The sequence below is a fragment of the Panulirus ornatus genome, chromosome 18, assembly GCF_036320965.1.
Source record: "Panulirus ornatus isolate Po-2019 chromosome 18, ASM3632096v1, whole genome shotgun sequence".
Taxonomy (NCBI): domain Eukaryota; kingdom Metazoa; phylum Arthropoda; class Malacostraca; order Decapoda; family Palinuridae; genus Panulirus; species Panulirus ornatus.
In genome coordinates, this window is record NC_092241.1 from 48,733,421 (window position 1) to 48,755,896 (window position 22,476).

General features: G+C 38.1%; 1 long non-coding RNA gene across 1 annotated transcript in view; it reads left to right on the forward strand.

Annotated features, from left to right (window-relative positions):
* Positions 1 to 279: 279 nt before the first annotated feature.
* The window catches only part of LOC139755062 (uncharacterized), an 87,062-nt gene continuing 64,865 nt past the window's right edge, over positions 280 to 22,476 (forward strand). The window contains exon 1 of the long non-coding RNA XR_011714027.1: positions 280 to 564. This is a non-coding gene — a long non-coding RNA (uncharacterized lncRNA). The remainder of the gene's footprint in view (positions 565 to 22,476) is intronic.

Consider the following 22,476-nt stretch of genomic DNA (forward strand, 5'->3'; position numbering starts at 1 on the left):
ATCATCAAAGCCAGTTTTCTATGGGTCGGGTGGCACGCGCCGCCATCTCCATGCATTACCAAAATAGCGCTACGACATGTTAAAGAATAGACGATCAGTGAGTCTTGGCCGTGTAGTCATGCTGTTCCGCCCCCCCTATGGCAGACGAGGTGTCCTGGTGACGCAAACCTCGCCCACTCCCTAGTCTGAACGCCACCTACACACTCCATACACAACCAACCTTTTGTCATGAAGATCAAATAGTCCTCGAACCTTGGTTCTCGACATCTGGTCTTGACTCACACAACCGCTCGTCCCCTCAGCTCACAAGCACACCGGTCGTTCATCACGTGGTGAAGGAAGAATCCACTTCAGAATATACTCACTAGTGATACGATTTCAGTAAACTGTACGAACTCTCTCTCCGACCGAAGAGAAATAGCAGACGTCTATTCCAAGATGTCAGAAGCTGCGAAGGACAGAGTCGTTGCTCAGCGTTGGAATAAATGATTACAGAAAGTCGCGTTGTATCACTGTGGTTCTCGTGTCATCTACAGCAGATATGGAGCCGAGTAATCCTGCCAGGTAAGCGAATAAGGAAAGAAAATGGTCACTGGCGGTATCAAACACTCCATATGGCACAAATGGTTGATTAAGCTTAACCTGATGGACAGGGCGAGGGGAATAAGAGTTTGTGGTATGGAGTGAAAGTTGAATACGAATGTCAGGAGGAGCTTGGCAGATGTGTTGTGGACTGGAGAATCTGACTGAGAAATATACTATACTTAAGGTGAAGGGGAAAACGGAGAGGGTTTGGAGTTATCTAAGTTCAGGAATGACATTTACTAAGGCACAAGGACTTCCTTAGCAACACACACACACACACACACACACACACACACACACACGGGAATCACGGAGACACAAGTTCCCAAAGAGTACACAGGAAAATTTCCTATACTAGAGCATGTCACTTAGCATACTAGGATGAGAGGAACTGACACACTCATACGAGCATGACTATTGAGAACATTATATACGATACACCAGGTGGAAGAAGTGATCATGCAGTGCACAAGTTTGAATATGTGGTAAAAAAAAAAAAGGACATTAAAAGAGCAAAGGTAAGACAGGAAATAAAGAGGAGACATAATCGCGGAAACTTCACAAACTTCAATCATTCTAGGGTAACATAGACTGGGAATTGGAATTCAGTAGCCAGGAACCAAGGCGTTGTGTCGAGAGGTTCTGTGAAATTCACAATGAACGAGTAGAGGCATGGGGTACCTCAAGCCTCAAATACAAAGGAAATGGTAAGAAAGAGGAAGGAATTGTTTAATAAAAGATATCATAAGGCAGAGGAGCTACGAGATATGCAGTGGCGAAGATATAGACAGCCTTCTACCCAGCTAGCATTGGCAAGGTATAAGACAACACGGAACCAGCATAACAGGAAAAAAAAAAAAGAAACAGAGAAACTGTGAAACAAATATTGTAAACAGGGCAGCTGGAGATTCAAAACTATTCCATGAATTCATCAGAAGCCAGTTGTCAGTCAAGAAGCAGCTGATCAGGCTGAGGGATTCGAAGGACAACATTGTGGAGGATGATGTAAAGATGTAAAGTCAGTCTTGACTTTTTAAACTCTTTTCCTTTGTTTTGTCCTGATTCTCTCTGTTCCCCTATGCATGGTTTTCTTCCTGGCCGTCCCGTTGCAGTGGTAGTTGAAGAGGCGACTTCCCCTTCCTATCCCATCAACAGTGGTGTTCCTCAGGGTTCTGTCCTGTCACCTACTCTCTTTCTTCTCACAATGAATGATCTCTCTTCTGCTTCTACTTTATTCACTTTAATACCGACGATTCCAGTATATACACTGTAGATGACTTTTCCTTCCCTCCTGGTAATATTCGTTCTACTTGTGCTGATCATATTTCCTCTCTCTCAGTTCGGATCTATGCAGCATCGTAGGGTGGGGAAGCAGTAATCTAAAATCTAATGGTGCTAAAACGCAAAATTCAACCCTGTAATAATGTCACCGTGTTAGGTGTAACCAAAATTCTCTACCCTGTCATGGACACCCTACAAAATTATCATCACAAATTCTGCTTCCCACAAACTGGGAGTGTTATACCGGTGTCACAGTTACCTTTCTTGTGAGCAGCTGTTTCATATCTACTGGGGTTTTATACGTCCAAGTATACTGCTCTCACGTCTGAGGTGGCTCATCCTCCACCTTTCAGTTAACTAAAGTGGAATCAAAGGCCTTCCGTCTCATAAATTCTCCTGGCATCACCTCTCTTCAACCTTCCCTTTCCTCACACCACGACGCTGATGCTATCTCTCTGTATGGGTATCTTTAAGCCATAATTGTCGCGAGCTGCTGTATGTACCCACGCCTCCAAAGCTTGGACGTGAGGCACATCGATGGTTGCTGCTTCCCATAGTTTATGTAAGGAGACCGATCACCCGAGAACTGACCATTATGATACCTGAGTAAATGCAATGTAATGAGGATCGGACTAAATGGAAGAAGTGCCTCAGTATCAACAACATTTGGCAGGATATAAGCTGCAGAAAGCTCTGTGTGTGTGTGTGTGTGTGTGTGTGTGTGAGGGAGAGAGGAGCCTGGGAGTCGTTATCGTCCTTAACTTGTCACCAGAATCCCGTAATGGGAAAATAGTAAAGAAGACAGTACTGTCTGCTGGGAAATATTAGAAGAGCATTTAAGGATAAGGAATCCTTCAGCGACTTGTTCACATCATGCATAAAGCTACAACTAAAATATGCTTCTCAAGTGTGGTCATGGCACAAAGACCTAATCAAGAAGGTCTAAAAGACGGGAACAAAGATGATACCAGAATCAAAAAGCTGAGATACAGGGAAAGACTAAAGGCTTTAGATCTGCCTACTTTGGAAGATATAAAAAGCGAGGGGTTACCTGATCCCAACCTTTAAGTTTTAAAAACAGACCAATGAACTGTTCTTCGATGTATAGAACAAACCAGAGGACGTAAAATGAAATTAAAGAAGAAATGAACTTTTATAATATAAGTGTGGTGGATGGACGGAACAGAATGACTGAAGACATGGTTAGTATAGACAGCAGACATAAACCTAAGACGTACGATAGCAAAAAAATTTCAAGAGATAGGACCCTACGTGTAAAAAAAACTCCCTCCTCCCTCCACGTACAGTACAAACAGGTAATTACACCTCATTCCGTTAATATACCCATAGTATCAACTGACTACACCTTCGTATCGTAGATATACTACCACATATTTTCATTTCTATAATCGTTAATTTTTTCCTCAAATGTGAATGGAGATGCTGAGGTTCTCTGTTGTAGTTCCGACGTCACATGACTAGTAAACACCGGAGCGCTCCACTGTGACGTAATGGTCAGGGAATGACGTGCGTGCGAGAACCTAAAGTTAGATCTACCCCAGTCGCCACCAGCTGGGTCCTCGTGTGTGTGTGTGTGTGTGTAAGAGACGGGACATCACTAGTGCAAAATTCGCAACACATATTTAGTAAATAATCACACCCACACGCACGTAACAGCAAGGAGGAAAAAAGGAGAAAAAGAGACAAAGGAGAAGGAATTTACCCACCGAGTGAGGAGCATCATTGTTTCAAGATGTAGTAATGGATGACCCATTGGAACTACGTAATGGGAGGAGGAACTGACGGAAGGAACTGGATGCTCGTGTTGATAATTCAAATGAAAAAAAAAATAAGAACAGATATAAACATGGCAATGAAGGAACAATTAAGATGGCACAGGAAACAATGAGACATGCACTCCTCAGAGAAAGTTAAGTTCATAATGGTGGGGGATAATAGATTGGTGGAATTTAGATTCCCGTGGAGACAGACGTGCATATACAAATTCTTACACTGTGTACAGGAAATTTTCCTGTTCTAGCAAGTCACTCAGTACACTGTAGTTGGAAGGGCTGATACAGTATTATCACTAAAACCTTGTCTTTATACATAGTAACACAGAAATTGATATTGTTACAAGCTACACTAGTTAGAAACAATGATCATTTACAACTTGAGTTTGACTACGAGATAAAAACAACAAAATATGAAGACATTAAGTCAAGGGAGAAAACAATACTCACGGAGGCATCATATAATCGTGGGAACTATACAGACCTAAACCATTTCTTGGGAATGGAGGTCTGTAACCATATCACATCATTTTTAAGGAAGGTTCTGCGAAATGTTCAATGAAGATGGTAGAACATGGTTACCTTTAGCAGAAAAATAAAGTGGTAAGATTAGAAAACAGACATGCAGCGCAACAGATGTCAAAAAGGCTAAATACCTTAGGGATGCATTCATGGAAGAGATTCAGATGGCAATAGAGTTAGCATATGAGGAACATAGTGGACAAAGCAGAAGATAATTGAAAGGTTTTCCATAAATTTATCCAGAGTATATCGTCGTATAAAGGCACCTAATCAGGTTATGGGATTCAGGAGCTGTAGAAGTTGATGTTAAGACATAAGGGGCTGAATGAGTCTCTTAAGCGTTACCTTATTGGAGACAGTGATAGAATCCGGAATCTTCATGTTTTGGTGGTTGGCATAACGGTTGCATTTCAGCAATACGACGACTGGTGGTTTAGATGGGTTCCGTCGAAGCTTCTGATTGTCCATTATTGCATTCTTCTATAACTGATTACCATTTTCGATTCCCAACATTGCTTGTGTCTGTTTTTCCTTCTATTTCTTGGTGCGGGATTACTGGTGGTATAAGAATGCCATAATGGCGTACGCCAACACGGGGTTGACTCACTCACTGAAACAGAACAACGAACCAGCAGTAGCAGAAACCATAAAATAGGCAACGTACCGCCCCCGACTGCCAAAACTCTAGAATAATTTTAAGACCACTCAGTGGAGTCTACTGTTTTAGGCGGGAGACGCCTGTTACCTGACACTAGCCTGTAAAATCCCACAAAAGACAACCCATCCACACACACGAAAATCACACTGTTAAGTCTCAGGGATGCTAAACACTATGGCCTCTACCTCTCACCTTCAAGGCACCTCAGCTCTCGAAACTTTGGAAAACACGCAGCTACTCTCTGATGTTAAACTCTCCAGTGACGATTATTATATACAAACATTCCATTCCACAACGGATGGCCGTCACTGTGTGTGCCAAGGGGGGAAGTTGGAGCTTAGTCCGTGCAGCTGCCCGATACGGACCGAGACGGACGAGAGACGAAGAGCGAGAGAACGTCACACACAACAACAATGTAGGTGACACTCATTCTTCAGTGATACTGAAATTTAATCGATAATCAGCATCTCCTTCCCAACGTTATTTTTTTTTTTTTTTTTAGACCCGTGTGATGATAAAAGTGATAAAATGACCAATACATATCAAGAAAGGACGTTTCGTTTGGACATGTGATAAGGGGGTGTATAACATAACAGGCTTACCTATGTAGGCTGACGGACGGTGCAATGAGAGAAGGGAGCCCGGCTGGACTGAGTGGAACTCGTTCAGGTAAGATGTCAGATCGTACGGCTCTTATTTTGTGTGTTTGTCCCTTCGTCACAGACGTGATGGGTTGTTACATGTCATAAGTAACTTTCGTATTCTTTCGAAGCACATTACCAAATATAGATAAAATTATTTTACAAATTATTCTTTCCGCTCTAACCTATGCCTCACCTGCTAGGTTTCCCAACCTTTCAAATATAAATATAACAAAACTGCTAACCACACAAAACAGCATTCAGAACAAATTTCTGGCTGCTTGGCAACTAAAACACTACCTACCCAAAGAAACAAATTTCCCCCTTTTATAATCTCACCGCAACACGGTCGGCATTAAAGTATTAAGCAACAGCTCTAAATCCTCCGCATTCAAACCACTAAATTAATAACCGCCAATCAAGTAGATATAAAATGCTTACTCCTGCCTCACACTTCACCAATCTCGCAGATTCCACCACCACCACCAAAAATAACACGACAAAACACATACATACACTGAAGTAACCCGACAAGCATTAAAAAACTATCCTTCCCAACACAGTCTTAAACTCCACCCCACTAGATGTACAGCCGTCAGAAACCACATGCCCCATACAAGCACGAGTCACACTTCTTCATATAAGCTCTGGACATCATCCATTACTACAATCGCCGTTTCAACATATCCCAAGACCCTTAATGCGGAAGTTCCATAGGGGTAGAAGGGACTCCTGGGGTAGGAAGTAAGTAATACATGTTAAGAAGCCTCAGTGACGTATCCTAATGTTTATGTGGTTGCTTGACAAATAACACCATTCAGATGTTTATGTTACATATGTAATATTCTACAGTGGTGGTAGATGAGAAAGTCTCAGAGGAACAAAAGATGGGGTACGATATGATAAACACTTTAAACAATGCTATAAAAAGACTTGTGATTGATATCAACTGTCAGTGAATAAAACTGTATGAGAATGACAACATGTATGAAGTGGTTTGATCGAGTAAGTAATGAAGGATAAGAGATGCGCGGTAATGAAAAAAAAAAAAAAGGTGCGGTTAAGAGAGCAGAAGAGGGCGTGTTCAATGGTTTGGACTTATGGAGAGAATGGATGAGGAAAGGTTGACTTAGAGGATACACGTGTCAGGCTTATGGTCATGATGGCATCCATGCACTGTGTACAGAAAGTGTGCCTTCTTGCTCATCTTTACATGGGTAGGAATAAATTGGATATCTCAGACCGGCACTTCATCTCCCCAGGGACAAGCTTGGGACTGTGCAACTGCTACAATTGCCTTATGGTGTCTAAATGTCAACAAAACTTCTGAGTAAGCTCATTCTTGCAGCTCTGTTCAATTCAGTGAGGCTGCAGGGCAAAAGGTTACCTTCGGAAAATAAAAATCTTTTCTGTAGGAAGCAAAATCTTCAAAAGACAATTCCCAGAAACTTCTTAGTTTGTGGTCTGACACAAAGGACCTTCAAAACCCGATGCTTTGGAAACCTTTAGTGACTTTTCTGGTGGTTGGGTAGAAAAATTGATTCAAGATGAGGCCAACCATTCTTCAGAGCATTATATACATGAAGGCCCTTGTGTAAACCCACAAAGTCCTTTCACAACAACAAAGCTGTTGGTCCCATAGCTTTTTATTTCCCAAAATGTCGAGTCCACTTTATAATGATCAATCCTCTTGTAAATTCCTGCCCCTTTTAAAGTTAATATAGGAGTTTTCCATAGCTTTTTATCTCTATGGAGAATGCAAAGTCTGGGTTGATGCTCTATCCTGGTCAGACACAATGGCAACAGAAACGATGATAGGGAAGGTTTTTAATTGTATCCTTTCCTTATGAGTGGCACCCCAGGTAGATCTGTTTGCCACCAAAACCAATGCATCATTACCAACACATGCTTTTCCAATTTTGAACATAAAAATAGTTGCAATATGCACTCTCCCCCTGGATTTAATTTGTTAGAAGCAAATGTATCACACCCCCTCAGTTCATCTTCTGAGGAAAGTTATTCTCATCTAGTTTTGTTTTGGGATTCAGTAATGCTGGGAACCCTATAGAAGGACATACTTCCTTGGTGCCAAACACTCCATCACTTATGTCTCATTCCTGGGATTGTATCTAAAGGTTCCTCTGGGCCATCTCAGCCTCTTACAGAACTTTAACCTGAAGGTCCTAGTTTCTGAAATTTACATATAATTTTGCAACAGCTTCACTTCTCCAGGCAGTGGTTTGAAGAATATGCAGCAGATGACCATCTCTGTAGCACTGGTCCTTTTACTGAAGACATTCAAATGAGTCCAGAAAGTCTTTCAGTCCTTCCTTGATGAATCTGATGTCTTGGATGTGTCTGGAGCCTTGTGTAGGGAGCTCTTCTTCTGCCTTTTTCCAAACAAGAATAGGGTTACTCATATTTTTGCTTTGTAAAAGAGTACTCTTGAACATTTACTATCTCTTTGCTTTATGGTACTAATTTATTGAGCCATGTTTGATATAACCTTCCCAGTCTTTCTCTAAATGTTCCAATTACTCCTCAACTCAACCTGAATGGGAGCCTTCTGGAGTCTGTACATTTTACAACTTGTAATATTTCTGCGAGATTAGCTCCACAATGTCTCCTTATAAAAACACTTCTGTTCCTTATAGCCTTGGACTCTGAGAGGATAGTGATTTATGGGCTATGTACAGATTCAAGGCTCTTTCTTTGATGACCTCCATTTATGGGCTAAGTAGCCTGAAATCCTAGATTCCTGGCTATGAATATAAATTCTCAAATGAAGAAACTCTTGAAAGGCATTATCATACACCCACTTTTGGACTTAATGAGAATTATAATTATAATGGGAAACATTATTTATGCTCCTTGGAACCTTGAAACCCCTTTTGTCAAGGATTATTTCTTCATAGATTAAGATCCTCATTTTACTGGCTTTACTTGGGCTGAAAGCTTCGGTACATAATGTGAGGAACTTGGCCTTTATAGTAGCCCTCTTCAGAAACTTTATTAAAAAAAAAGGGATGTCTGGCACTTATCTTCCACCCTCTTCAGACAATACTTTAAGCTTACGGGTAGATTTATCATGTAGTTCTGAGGGTTCTTCCTTTACCACAGACAAATTAAATCTAGAGAACCCCAGTTCACTACTGTAGATATCTGTTCCATCTTATCTGAAAATTTTTCTTTTGACTCTCCTTTGTGTGGGTATGATTTTGTGTTCACAGGACACATGTGAAAATTTTTTCTGATCTTTTTGCCTTCCCCCTCTCATTTGAAAAAGAGAAATCCTTTTTCTGTTGTTCCAACTGTGACCATTTTCTTGGTTAATGCCTGTAACCAGCAAATAAATGAACCTTCTATGCCTGAGAGCAACTAAACTGATGACATCAGCTCTTTGACAATACTGAAATAAGTGAGCAGCAGCTACATAGTTGATAGCAATGAGTGGGGAAATTCAATGTTACCCACTAAATGCAATAAATGTTAGAAGGTCCTTATGCAGACACTCCTTAAGAAAATCTCTTGTGCTCACAGTATACCACCACAGATAGAAAGAGTTTTTCATATTTCAAAATCTGCAGTGATTTGTGCAAAGACAAGTGTGAAAAAAAAATTTCTATGTCCATAAGCTAAATACACACACTGTATTTCCATTCAGGCCTAAATATATACTATATCTACTAATTCTACTGCAAAGAAGTGGGTTTCTTATGTAGTTTTATCTATAAGTTATGCAAAGCTTTATTTTACAAAAGAACTTAGCATATTATCATCTCATCACATACACAAGTCCACTTATAATTTTTCTGTTACCAAAATATAGGTAGTGATACTACAATAATTGTTTATCAATTCTAAAACTACATTTCCATAATCTGGTGTTCTACCTAAGGACACATAGTGGAAGCTTGCATAATATAAACCTATGATGATATATATATGTAGGTTACCGGACCAGGTGATATATCTTTCATCTATTGCGGAAGAAAGCTAGTGACATCCGTGGATAATTGGTGGAATCAAACATTTGCTTGGAATTCAAACGAAAACGGAATCCATTAAATGTTGATAACAGGGAACAGTTCACTGTCAGTTACCCATTGTCATGATTTAAGGGTGAAATCCATAAACCTTCATGTTATAATTTGATATCTATAATTTCATTCATTACTTCCATCGCTTACAGTATTACAACATGTTGACTTTTGTTTCTTTTTCTATTGTCTGTAGAAATTTAAAAATTTTTGCAGTTTTCTATTTGCTTGTTGTTTCACTGCAACTTACTAAATACTGGCCTAGTAGCTATGAAGCACATCAAAAACTGTTTTGAAAGTTTAAAACAGATGCATTATAGTAATACTGGTAAAAGACAACAGGATACTTCTCTAGTTTCTACTTGAATAAGAAATAGCAACTACAAAATGTCACTTTTCTGTGTCATTTTCTCTTTGTTTTCAGCTGCCTTGGCTGGAAATGAATCAATCTATTAAAGATCTGTAGAGTATTAACTGTCAATAAGATTTTCTAGTAGCCACATTTTTTGTGGTCATCCCCTAAAGAAAGATGTGGATAAATCCCCTCAAGATATCCCATATTTGGCATGATAAAAGGTGGCTGAACAATTCATATGTTGACATTGAAAGAACAAATGACAATGATAATAAGAACTACTACTCATATTCTATCAATATATTACATATATTACAGTCTTTTTTTACAATATATATATACTGAATATAGAATAGACAATATTACATATTTACAACAAAAGGCAATGTATATTTATGGTCATGTTACATACTATCTACAAAGTTCCAATCCAGGCTATCCTAAATCATATTGTAGGCTAATCTGTATCTATCTACTTTTCAGTAAAGTTAAGATATTAGAAGTACAAGATACAGAGAACAAAAACACATATAATTTCATGGCCATATCACAAAATAAAAAATGCAATCAGCTGCCATTAAATTTTGACCACAAATAAAGATAAGCTTTTTGTATAATGAATGAAAATATATCATTCAATACAATTCTTGTTTATACTTTAGAAAATTTAAAGTAAACTGATACAGAAAATGTAGAAAACCAATACAAGTGTCTGGGAGAGTTTCCAAAGGTTCTTCATCACATGCTTAGACGCTACTTACCTATCTAACTACCTACATCCTATATATTTTCTGCTACAAAGCAATGTGACTCGAGCAGAAACTTCTTCAAGCACTCTGAACTCAGAACTATTTCACAAACTCTTCCACCAAAACCTCCCTCTCATACAAAGACTACTATCACTCTATGACAAAACTGATTGTCATCCATGTCTATACCCAATTCCCATGCCTCATTCTTTCTGTTGTCTTCTAAACATCCATCTTTTACATATGTTCTTACCATCACAAATCCCTGATCTTGTACCTTAGCAATGAATATTAAAAAAATCATCTGAAAAATAAATACGTATGGTAATATGACTAATATAAGTAAACAGAAATTATCATTAAATACACACTGTTCACCAAACCAATTTAACTAAAGCCTTAATCTTACAGCTTCATCATTAGTTAATGAAATAATATGGAGATCTACCCATTATAAATAACCAAAAACGAACCTTGCAGAAAGCCCTTATCAAACAAATAATCTTTAGAAAATCCTAAATATGCTCCTTTAACCTCATATCAATAAGCACATAATGACCTTGGTGGGCTATTACAAAGACCAACTGCTTCTATAAGATACTGTGTGGATTTTAGTAATACATCCAGAAAGGTCATTCATCTTTGATTTTTATAAAGGACCATATTATGAGCTTGATCTGAAAATTATCTAGGAAGACTCAGCTTTTCAAAACATAAGGAATACTAACCTAACACTCATGAACGTTCACTGTTCACACTATGTAATAATCAGGTCCAAACCTGATTCGCCTTTGGTACCTAGAAGATTAAGACACCATCCTTCTAAAGCACAGTGTCACAAGGGCCTTTCATCAGTAATCATATGAAAAACACACAACACAGCATTGCATGTACAAATGAATTTGAAATATATAAATCTAAACATCTATACTTATGATTAAGAAAATTCCTAAAGGATATGGACAGATTCTCTTTATGTACAGCACACTTAAGTGATCAGGAAGGCAAATAAACTGAACTTTTCATGATATCAAATCAATGGACAGGAACATATGGTAAACTATCCTAAAAGTTTAACCAATAGTAAGTGAATAGCAAACATTTCCCATAGAGTGAGATCTGCGTGAACAGAACTGGACATTACAGAATGCTATTAAGTGAGCACTATGTTAATGCAAATCCTCTACACATGGAATACATTTTGTATTAACACAATAATGAGGACTAAGTATAAGCTAAATTATTCCTGTGTATGCATTCATACTTAATTCTCCTTGCACTATCAAGTGTGATACAGTGGTCTGACAGTGCTTAAGAAAACTGAGCAACCAATATTCAATACAGCCTTAACCTAACATTTCTTGGGTAACATAGCAACTGTAATCCACGTAAAAAGAAAAAATGGAGAAAACTAACAAGTTACATAAAATCCTTTGACAATTAAGGAGGGAGATATATTTCAATTTCAGTCAGTTTAGGATGAAAAATGAGCACCAATGCTGCTTTTGAAAAAGTTTGTAAGCCTTTTGTATTTCATTTCTAGGCCTAATTACTTATAATCAAAGATTTATCACCCCATACTCCACACACTGCCTAAATGAATGGTCCATCATTGTCATGAAATATGCAGTTGAAAATATTAATACTAAGAGACCTGAAACTATATCTAATGAACAATGAAAACATGTGACCTAATAATAAGACTAAGTTCTCCAGTAAATCTTCAAGACAAAATTATAGTAGTCAATATGGATCCACTTTCTCTCCAGCTAACCTTATTTTTCTTCATGTTGGTTGAAAAGGTGCATAGTATGCCCCAGTTGAAGCCATACTGGTTGAGAAGGTAAAATGTGTTGGTTTTTAAAACTGAAAAACATTTCTCTCCAAGGCAGTGTTCTACAAAACATATATTTTCTGAGAATAATTGGGTCAGGGCCTTCTAAACCTCATCATATTGAGTGAAAAGGTGCCAACTTTCACTCACCCTCAGTGTGCCATCCAAATGCAATCACAACCACCCCTTCATTTCAGGTCAGCTCTCGGCCAATCAGTGGCCACCTCCAGGTTGACATTTACCTACTCTCTTCCACCCTGTCAGAGCTCACAGCTCACTGATCACAGTTATGGACAGAAATGGTTATGGGGAAGAAAAACTCAGGGAAGGGTGAGAAATCAGGCAAAATGCTCATGGTACACTTAAGAAAGAAAAGATTTTGTTTCAAAACCTACATTTCTCTCCTCTCTCTGCAGACTGTCCAGCAAGCATGAATTCATAACCACATGATGAAGAAAGGTTTACAAATATACTTTATAAAAAGACAAGCCAAAGGTGAAAATAAAAACCTTCAGATGCACAATGGAATCCGACTTTCCTGAAGAAGGAATGCCCAGAACCACACTTGGTAAATCCAAATCTAAACTGAGATAACATCACAAGAAAGTGGAAGATGAGTGCCAAAAGCCCCTTTCTTGATGTCCCACAATGCAGGGTTACTGAGTAACCTTAGCAGAGGCCACCTTTCTAACATCAGGCTTTCTAATGTAAAGCCCAGGTTGAGTTACTAAAGCATGTCTTAATCATTATCATATGACCCCAGGACCCCTTTCATTTGGGGGCTCCTACAGCTTCAAAGCTGCACCACTTCTAGCTGCAAGGATATGAATGACTCCTTACTACATTTCATCAACAGATGATGATGCAACCCTATAAAGGTGACTTTTCACCCGTTGTTTAAACATAGGCGGGCCATGTCCAACAACACTTGTCTTAATCCACAGAGATGTTTCTCACCAAAAGGGCTTTCAAGGGTACACTGATGAAGTCCAAGAGGCCTCTAAGAGGTCTCACTTGGTGTAAGGCATGATTCTCTGTTGATAAAGTCTTCAAAAGGTAAATGACAATAGTTCTGTTTCAAAATTCAACAATTTTACTCTCAACCAAAAATCTGTAGTTTGGGTTTATCTTATAAGAGATTGTCATCATCAATAAGAGATTCTTGATTGGCTGAAGGTGGCCTAAATTAAGTGAGCTGCTGCTACCTAGTTGGGAAGATAGTGTGGGTGGGGAAAGATAAAGGGAAAGACCACAGAAGAGAGGAAAAGGTATGGGTGGGTGGACTGGGTATTCTTGGACTGTTAAAAGGTCTTTGATACTGCTAGCCAAATGAGACTGACAACAAAGCTAAACATTGTGGGGCTTGTAAATAAGTTCAAAAGCATTGACTTTATACAGAGTTACAACAGAGGAACAGTGTGGCATGCTTGTATGTTGTACAGTGGCATGGTATTACCTACTGACTTTTATTGTGATATAGTAGAGTGATACTCTTACAATTCTCTCCATCTCTTCCCCTGAGGAATCCAAGAAGCCTGGTGAGGTCAAATGCTTTGTACAAAGCTGAAAGAACTAAGTTGAGTTATTACAGAACTGGGAGATCATAACAGTAACTACTTAACTAAACATAAAAGAGCTTTAGATCAAGGTAAGGCAGGATACTTCCACACTTTGGATAAGAATATGAGTGAGGTACATCTGCAAAGTCAAAGTGGCAGATATACAGGCAGATATACTATAGTTTATACATTATGCATTTAGTGCTAATTCATTAAACATTGAGAGATGAAGTTATAAGTTGACTGAATTACAGTTAAATAGTAGACATTCCACATAGCTTAACTAAGAGAAAACCAAGCTGTTAACTTGCTTGGATATGTACTTGTTCATGGATTGTATAAGACAATCATTGTGGTAAGTGTAGGACTACTCTTCTATCTGTCTGTATGAGTTCTGATTGATAAAAGTCAATTTGGTGATGGATGGCACTTCTAGGAAGTAGGATGTCCCAGTGATGGGGTGTGACACCAAAATACTACTAAACTGCTGTGTGAGGTACTGGTGTTGGTTGTAGAAGGTGGACAGGTTCAGCGTGATGTGGGCCTCTTGGTAGATGATGTCAGATGGGACAAAGTCGATTCTGCATGTTCTTTTCTGCACTTTCCAGCTTGTCTCATTGTGTAGCTGTGTGCAAGGAGGACCAGGCTGGGAAGTTAAGGGTGAGTTTTGGTAGAATGAAGATGGCATGTTGCGACGCAGAGTGATCTCAGTCGGCAGAGAAGGTAAGTTGGTATAAGGAAGATTTAATGATAGTGCTACCATGACTCCTCCAGTTTAAACCACCATCTATAGTGACACCAAAAGTCTGAAGTCCCTGACTACTCGGCTGACATCAGGGCCTAGGTTGATGCCTGGGGGCTACTAGGATGTTGTCTATCCCATGCTGATGCACATCAGCATAGTCTTGGTGTGTTTGGTGATGTTGTAATCAGCAGTAGTCCACTCCTGAAGGTTACTGATGGTGTCCTGAAGGACACTGAAGTCAGAAAAGTTGTTGATAGTAATGCCAAAGGTGGAGTTGTCTACATACTTCCAGTGGTATTTTTTTGTCCATCACAGCATCAATGGTAAGAATGAGGAAGTAGAGCAGCCTTATCTTGGTACCCAATGTGGCACCTTATGAAATACCTTGCTAAATTGGACTGTGATGCCACAGCCACTGCTTCGCTTACCCCAAGCAGGTCATTCTTTGCAACAGTGGGTGTGAGGTGGGTCACCACAGCTGTCATGCTGCTGGCAAAGTTCTGTATGTACTGGGGCAGCTGGCTGAATGGCCAGCTGGGCAACACCATCAGCAGTGTTGCATCATCTTCTGAAACATCATGGTGTTACCTGAGAAGTTGGCACTAGTGATGCAGGTGGATTTTTCCTGTGTTACAGTTTAACTGCATTATAGGGTCTTGGCATTACTTTTATAGCCAAGAGCTTCTTTCTGATCATCTGATCTCTCACTCCAGATGTTAAGTGCATTACCAGTCACTTGTCAAGGCACATCTCACACAGGTCTGCATAATCAACCATCTCCTCAAAGGTAACACAGAAGTTACTGAATGACTCTTCTTTATACAGTTGTCTCTCCTTAAATCTAACTCTCCTCAAGGCCACATTGCACTGTGCTGGATATATGCTTTCATGTGGACAAGAATCTGATTGACTGTCAACATGTAGTCATCCTCCTGCATGCCAATTGCATGCACTAGTGTGGGTTGCATCTCTGCAGTGAAGCAAGACCTAAAGTAGGCTATATGGGTCCTCACTGGCTGGCTGAGATGCTAAAGTTCCTTATAGTATGTGGGTGGGTTGGGCCATTCTTTCGTCTGTTTCCTTGCGCTACCTCGCTGACGCGGAAGACAGAGTATAATACATGAATATAAATAATATATATTATCCCTGGGGATAGAGGAGAAAGAATACTTCCCACGTATTCCCTGTGTATCATAGAAGGCGACTAAGACGGGAGGGAGCGGGGGGCTGGAAATCCTTCCCTCCCGTTTCAATTCTTCCAAAAGAAGGAACAGAGAAGGGGGGGCCAGGTGAGGATATTCTCTCTAAGGTTCAGTCCTCTGTTCTTAATGCTACCTTGCTTATGCGGGAAATGGCGAATATGAAAAAAAAAGTATATATATTAAGCAAAAACATTATCCACTCCTTTGACTTTTGATTAAATACTTAGATTAATAATCATCCTTAACTGTATTGCATGTTCCTTAACATTTTATTCACCTTTTGTTATGAAAATTAAGTTGATATTTCTCCACCATGGGATTTACTACCTGATGATTCCACAAAGTTATGTTGTCTCTGAATGAATCTCTAACAAAGCAGGGACTTGGTGTATATGGAGTGTGTGATGATGGATTTAGGAAAGTTCAAAGTATTTAATATCAATGTATGAAGGCAAAAAGATTTTAGAAGGAACTAGAGACCTAGAGGTGGATAATTTACTAATGACTTGGTGAAACAGACAGTAGACATATGTAAGGTGGTGCTGATTCCCATGCTGGAAGAAGACCATATCCCGACAAGAGAAGAAATATTGGCAGGGGAAAAAACATACATGGCATGTACATTTTCGAAGATTAAAGGAACATAAAGAATATAAAAGTATAGTAAAGAAGGGGAAAAGCAGTGCAGATTACCTTCAAAATCATGTGTACCCAGATGCTTCAGTAGGCTAGAAAACATCCTTTCCATGAGGAATTCAATGGAGTTACACTCAGATGTGGGGTGAAAAAAGGCAAAGAAAGTATCAGGAAGAAAATGAAATACACAGAAAGAGGTTAGAGATATCAGCTTTACCACTATAAAGACAGGCCAGATATTTAACCCATTCACTGCAGCTGGGATGTACACATCCCAATTTTTTTATTTTCTGCTCAATGTAGCTGGTGTATTATATTCAATATATTCATGATTCTTGAATCACCTGCTCCTACATTGAAACAAAATATATGGCCATTAATGCCTATAGTGGCATCCCACTTATTGTTACAAGATGTTACATTACAACCTAATTTTCTCTGCACACTGGTCACTCTATGCACAAATGTTAAGGTGGCCCATAAAAGATCTATATCATCTCATTATGTAATAATTGGAGAAGTTGTAAAATTTTCAGAAAAACAGATACTACTGATGAAAGCCCTTAGTTATAATATCATTTTGTGATAAAAAATTTCCAAAAATACTGCACATCTCACTATTTAAGTCTGTCTCAAGGTACACCTGGTGTACTGTATATGACTGGTAACATGCTCCCAACCTATACCTAGTCTCGATATTACCTAGACCTCTTACGTAATTCCCTCAAGAGTCCTTGATCCAATCTATTACCTTCCCACTAATTCTAAATTCTTCAAAATCAACAAGCAATCTCCTCTGTGGTATGGTACGTCGAGAGTTCAGAGGTAGAGCCTGATTCCCCCATTTCTGTGTAATACACTTAAAAGTACTACAATGAAACCTATTATCTGAAATATTCCAGTTATTTGAGATTTTTTAATATATTACATAATTTAGAAACTGTAATATTCTAAAGTATTTAACCTTGCTGTAAATATTTTTCAGAGAAGAAATATTAATATATGTAAGCAAATAAGCACAAATATTTTCCTTGATCTTCTGTTGCTTGGCGATGTCATACCAAGTCGTCAAGCCGACTTGCTCTAAGCCAGCCTGCTGCACAATTCCATCTTCTTTCCAAGGCTTAAAACGTTCTTGTGCTTTGTGCAAGACGGAGATGACTTTGAGGAGCTGTCAGGTAATTACTGACAATGCTTGTAAGGAGACACTGTCCACAATAGTAATCCAAGGAGCACAAAATACACAAACGTGCAAGAACTGCACACAGCTGTGCACCAGAAAGCACATGGGAGACAGTAAACAATCACCAAGGCCACAAAATTCTGGGTGGCAAGTACACTAATAACTATAGTGCGGTATACACGATTTTATAAATGTTCATGTACCTTTCTTAATTTCTAAAATTTTTCCAAATGATTGAGGGATGCCAACCGAAACGAAAAAAACGTACATTGTTTTGAATATATCATCTCAAATTATGGAGAACAGAGGTTTTACCGTAGTTGGAATTCCTGTATCATAGATCTGCTGGTTTCCTAAACTAAACCTCATGAGCATAAAAATCCGTTACAAAATTCATTTCTTCAATAGAAATGGAACAAATACTAAAAGAATGGTATAAAGGTTGAAAAATTATTTCATCTTTAAATCTATGAAAAACTGGCAAACCTATTTAGTGTATGAAGCATAAGAGAGTTGTCTAAATGAAAAAAAAAAAAAGTCATGAGAAGCATTTAGTAAATGAGAAATTTTAACATCTTAAAATGACAGAAGTCCTTACCTGCAAAATTCATGAAGATACCAAAACTGTACATGACTTCCTTCTAAACTACTTTGAGGCCTTCTCTCTCATGTTCCAACAATCTTGCCATTCATGGTGAGCAAAGCAAAGCAGAGCCTTCTTAATATGTTCCACTGCTTACTCCTCTATTAATCCGCTTTGTGTCTCAGATACCAATGCACAAGGAAGACAGGGTGATATGAAGAACTGTCTAGTGTCCTACCTCCTACTTATAGTTGGGCATATCATCTGGGGTATATGGGATCTGTTTGTAATCTATTAAGCTAAGGTGAAACTAAGACTGGTGGATTTAAAAAACAACTCGACCTGTAACTATACATTCCTATGAAGCTTTTTGAACAAAATTTTACATTGACAATATCTTCAAACAAAAATCGCACATTATATTCAAATCTTAATATTCCTTACTCAATATTCAGGATATGACAATACAACTAATTTGAGGTCTTTTCAAGTTCCAACAATCTTGGCATTCATGGTGAACAAAGCAGAGCCTTCCAAAAATGTTGCCTTGCTTTACACCTGTTTCAATCCACTTTCCTATGTCTCAGTTACTAATGCATATGAGAAGGCATGATGATATGATGAACTAGCTAGTGTTCTACCTCCTAATGGTAGTTGGGTAATTATCTGGGGTACATGGGATTTACTCATAATTTATCACCCTAAAGGGTAGTTAGGCTGGTGGATTAAAAAAAGAAAAGATCTTGGCCAGTGACTATACATTCCAATGGTGCTTTCTGAACTAAATCTTATATTGGCAATATCTTTAAACAAAAATAACACATTATAATCACCTCTTAATATTCCTTACTTAATACCAAGGATATAACAATATAATGAAATCCCTTTGGCATTAGTGATATAACAACTGTTCTTCAAAAACTAAATTCTACTTACAATTTCATAGTAATAATAATAAAATCACTTCTAAAAGACCAAATCGTCTTCCATGAAGGACACTCATTCATTATGACCCATAAATACAAAAACAACGTTATCATTGCTTGTGTTTCTATAAAGAAAAAAAAAATTACATTTAACTGTCATCATTCTTATATAAATCAATGTGATCAAAAAACACATTTTACAATTATTCCTTTATATGAAATTAAGCATATTGCCTTTGACCATATTCTTAATACTTTTTACTTTTACGTCAACTCAAACTGTAGATTCTACTATATCCAGTAATATTTGAACAAAAATATAATGAAATTCTTCTGCATCTAAGAGGAAAATTGCTTTGTAAGATAATGAGGTTCATAATTTGGTAAGTGTTACTAACTTTTAAATTCTAGTTTAGTAATGTATTATTATGTTAATTAAATGTTTAGACTTGTTTACAATCTATACAAGCATACTGTACTTTGTAAATACCCTGATAGCGAGCTAACACTGAGACATACTTTTTAATTACGGCTTTGCTATATTTCAGTCTAGTGAGGTTATGCAAAAAAGTAAATTCTCACACATAAATGTAGAAAAAATGTAAAAATCCAAACTAGCACTAAATTCTCCAACATAAACTTTTGGAAAAACATAAAAATCCAAACTAGCTCATTGATACACCAACAAAATGTTCTCAGCAGAAATAAAACTGACAAAAATACATTTTATGAAAAAATGTCTAAAAGACATATGGGATTCTGAAAAACTATTCTGATTTAGGGAAAGAAACGTCTGACAACAGACTACGTAATCTATCAGTGAACAGTACAGAGTATCCGTTGAAGTTTAAACATGTCATCTATCTCTGAAGGTGTAAAATGGCAATCATATTGACAATCATAAAGTGACACAAATTCTTCAAGTGGGAGTCCCATACAATGGGCTCTTAGGGTAGAAAGGTAAGGTAAGGTACGATATGTGCAATACCTATTTGTACTATATAGGGAGGGAGTTTTACACTTACTCCAGATTATTCTCTATCATACAACTTAACTATCTGTATCTATCGGCATTAACCATATATTCAATCAACTTATCCCATTTATCTCCCATTATAAGGGGTTCCACACAGAACACCAGTTCACAGAGTGATGCATGGCCATAGCAACATCTGAGAATTAGGGTACAAACTCAGACTGACACTAAGTCCACACAATAATGACAGATTTGAAAAAAAATTATATACTTTTTGAATGTTCCTTTTCATTAGTACTGATTTATCTAAATTCATTGTAAAGTTTCTCAATTACAATGCCATTTATGATGATATCATAGCAAATTAACTTTAGATTTTTACTGTGCTCAAAGCACTGATGGTCACCTTATACACCATGTTTTCTTACTCTTAAATTGCCATAGATGTGAAATCTACCTGACTTGAAAACATTAAAATATGTAATATAATGGCCAAAGACAACAACAAAATATATATCATATACAGAAATGGATAAACTTACTTTAGACAGCTTGGCAAACTGTTCACTACACCCCATCCCAATCCACCACCACATACCTGAAGCCCTGATCACCAGCATTTTTAGCATCATAAAATATTTCCTGATTTACCAGTGAAATGAGAGGTTATTGAAACAGAGAGTCTATATCATGAATATCCCAAGGAATTCCACCTTGCCTTTAAGTTTCTTAGCTTCCCTAAGTACTCCTGGCTAGACGATTCCAAGGCAAATGTAATCATAACTGGTCACCCCATTAAGTCTTGGTTATAACCACTATTTCTTCTTTCCTTTACCACTGAAATCATATCTGGCAGTCCTATCTATCTATTATCTGTATCTCTAATGCCTGTTCCTTCCAGGAATTTCCATCAAGGGGGTGGCCACAGCAGTACTTATCCCTGTCCTTAAATGCCTCTCTCTTTCTCTTGCATACACCATTTCATGTACTCTTTCACTCTTTTTTTGTGTCATAGTTGGTCTTACTCTCACAGCAAACCTCTTAATTGTACTATCATACACTCTCCAAGTAAACTCCCCATCTTGCATTTTTTCCACATGCCCAAACCACATCAAAGCATCACTTTTTACTCACTCCACAACTCATTCCCTTTGCATTCCCTGCTATACCACACCTCTCATAAACCCCTTCATTTCTTTATTCATTCCATTCATTCATACCACATGCTCCTCTCAGGTAGATCATTTCCACAGCCTGGATTCTTGACCTCTATGACTCATTCCATGTCCATGTTTTGGCTGCACAGGTCAGGGTTGAGAGGACTATGCTGTCACTTAATCCTTTCTTCACTTCTATACTTGCACCATCCTTCATTATTTTGTAATGGGATCCAATGACTCTTCTACCATCTACTGCTCTCTCTCTTTATCTCTTTCCATATCACCAAACTTACCCAGGATAAATTCCCTTGCCTCTTCCAATCTTTCACCCCTATTTCTATAACATGCTTCTGAAATTTTTTTTCCTAGCTATAGGATTTTGCAATATCTATACTTTCACTCTATTTCCTTTCATACACCATTACTTTACTTGCATTTATCTTCAATTGCCTATGCATATACACATTACAAAAGACACTTATAACCTTCTGCAACTCTTCACTCTCAGGAAATAACACTATCATCTGCTAACAGACTTGCCACTAGCCATCATACCTTACTGCCACACTCCATCTTTGCATCCCCTTTCCCAAGTTTTGTTTTTATCTCTCTTATCACTCCTTCCTTATATACATTAAAATGCCACAGTGAAACCAAACAACCCTGCTTAACACCAACATCACCAGAACTTTTGCTCAACTCTCCAGCCATTCTTGCACATTCAAATGCTACTCAATAGAAGGCTTTCTCACCATCCAACAGTTGTCCCTCTACCCTATATTTCCTTAACACATTCCATAAAGCATTCCATTCGACTTTGTCATATGCTTTCTCAGGATCCATAAAAGCTGCATACAACTTCTTATCTTTCGCTACATACTTTTCCAGTCATTTCTAGAACAAAAATCTGATCCAAACATCCCCTACCTTCCCTAAAATCCCCTTGCTCCTCATCTAATCTGCATTCAGTCACTTCTATCAGTCAACACTCTTGTATATACTTTCTTGGAATACTTAACAGACTTATTCCACTATAGGTGATGTATAT